We start from the raw sequence: 2,404 nt of genomic DNA on the forward strand, positions 1-2,404 counted from the left end.
AAATGGCAGAGAGCCCCCCTTCAGCAAGTGCTGAAGAGCCCTGAGGAGAGATGTGCAGCCTTCTGCCTCCATCCTCCTTCCAGGTAGGGGCTAACATTTATTTTCCCTTGCCTGGTGCTGTGTTAAAGATGCTTTTTCACAAGCTCTGATGTGATATTTTTTCTTCACCAGCAGCTAAAAGCAGCACAGCGGACTAACTGCAGCCATCTCTTAGAAAATGCCTGAACTCCTTGCATCAGCATGGGCTGATATCTCTGAAATGCCAGGGAAGCCCACCAGTGGAATAAGCAGATGTCCATCAGTCTGTAACCCTGTGTGTTACCAGTCTATAACCCTGGGGTCTCCGGGGTGGTAAGACAAGGGAGGTCTCAGGCACTTCTTGCACTGTGTGTCCAGAGGAGAGGCCACAAGGATGCTGAAAGACCAGCCCAGCTCAGCTAAGTGGCATGGTGACTGCTAAAGCAGTGGTGGCAAGTCACAGCTCAAGGCACGAGGCACCTGGGGTGGGATTTGGACCAGTCTGGTGGCTGGATGGGAAAATCTCTGCTTTCAGTCCCAGAAGGAGGGCACGGAGCTGTGCTGTTGGGTCTCTGCTCCCTTCCTGGCTCCAGGCTGGCTGGGCTGTTTTGAGAAGTGTGCTATAAATCAAGCGATGGTGCCAAGGGTAGTCCTAGCTGGCAGCTTTAATAAATGAATCCTTAGGAATCTGTGTGTGCTGTGCCCTGGGGCTTGGCTGCCCTACTCTAAATTAGTGTGTGGAGCAAACATCCATCCATCCTGGGGGCACCGGTGACTGACCCCTCACCCTCAGAGCTTTGGGGACAGGTGGTCTCAGAAGAGGTGTACAAAAAGCTGTTGGTGGTAGACGAGAATCCTGCCTGCCCCTGTCTGTGTGTGGTCCTTTGCCAGCTTTGGGCTGGAGATTAGGGATGGAAGAACCCACCAGAATCACAGAATCACAGAATTGTCTAGGTTGGAAGAGACCTCAAGATCATTGAGTCCAACCTCTGACCTAACACCAAGGGTTTCTGTGGGGTCCAAGACATGAAGGCGTGCATGAGATCACCCTCAAAGCTCCTCAGGCTCTTTCAATGAGGGAAACTGAGCCCAAAGTATGTCAGACAAGGGAATGACTGGCATTCTGAAGATGAAGGAGGTTACTCCAGTTACCTAGTCTGGCCTTCATCTGAATGGGGCCAGAGATTTTACCTCCTCCCCATAGCTGATGTGCCCTTGAGGAGAGCACCCAGGCTTGTCTTATTGTGATGGAGACTTCACGAAGTCCCTTAGAAATCACTTTCAGTGGGTGATTCCTCTCAAATGTAGTACGTTCCCCATATCTTTGCCTATTTGGATGCACTTTTGTGATCATTCTCATCAGAAACTTTTCTCTTTCTTACACATTTGCCAAAATCCTTAATCAGGGTGGCTGGTGGAAAGGGATCAATACAAAACACGTTTGATGGTGAGCACAAAATAGCAGCCTTATGTAGCGGTGTGTACTTAAATGCACTGTAGAGATGCAACCCTGTAGCAGAGATTTGACATGAAAACCACAAAATACAGGACTTTGGCAGCAGACTTGAAGGAGAAATTCATGATCTAATATAGGAGGGCGTTGTTTTTCTCCATCCTCCCAGCAAAACAGGATTTCTGTGTTAATTTTCTGGCTAGCTGGATCCTTGGGATCTCTGTGGGGACTTCGGACTGTGTTCAGCAGAGGGCAGTGCTTGGTTTGGTCACTACTTGGCTGGCAGCGTCAGCCCTCTTCAACCACTGCCACAGTCTGGGAGCCTTTCTCTGTGCTTTTGCTGTTTGTTGAAATCCTTTTGCTGCAGGGTATCCAAAAAAGCTGTAGGAAGCAGTGATGGGAGCAGATCCTCCCTGCCTTGCAGCAGTGCAATGCAGCAGAGATGGCTGAGGGTCAGCAAAGTCTTTTTGGGGAATTTAGCCAACCTCCCTCTTCCCACCCTGTGGCATTTTACAGAGCTAAAAAGGATTTCCAAGGAAAAAAAAAATAATTCCTTGACCTGGTTTAAATCTACTGATTTACTAATGCTTTTCTAGGAGTTTGGCATTTTGTTATCCCCGAGTGTTTAATTGAAATAAAAAAAATCCTTAAACCTGCTGGTTGTGTTTATAAAATTTCCCTAAACAGTGTGTGTAACCAGTACTGCTCATGTGAGCGAAGAATACCATGCGGCATCTCATCGTCCGGGCATCCTGTTCCCGTGGGAAGGGAAGAGATACGAGAAAATGGAAAAATTCCTGCAAAACAAGGATACCAGCCACCTGGACCGAGCAAGTGAGTCGTAGGTGGCCTTGGGAAAGTTCCTTAAGCATAATAAAATTGGTGTGGGACTGCTCTGAGCTGCTTCAGAAAGCCTGGGAAGGGAAAGCTGGG

This window comes from Aythya ferina, assembly GCF_964211825.1.
Source record: "Aythya ferina genome assembly, chromosome: 2".
NCBI classification, from domain to species: Eukaryota; Metazoa; Chordata; class Aves; order Anseriformes; family Anatidae; genus Aythya; species Aythya ferina.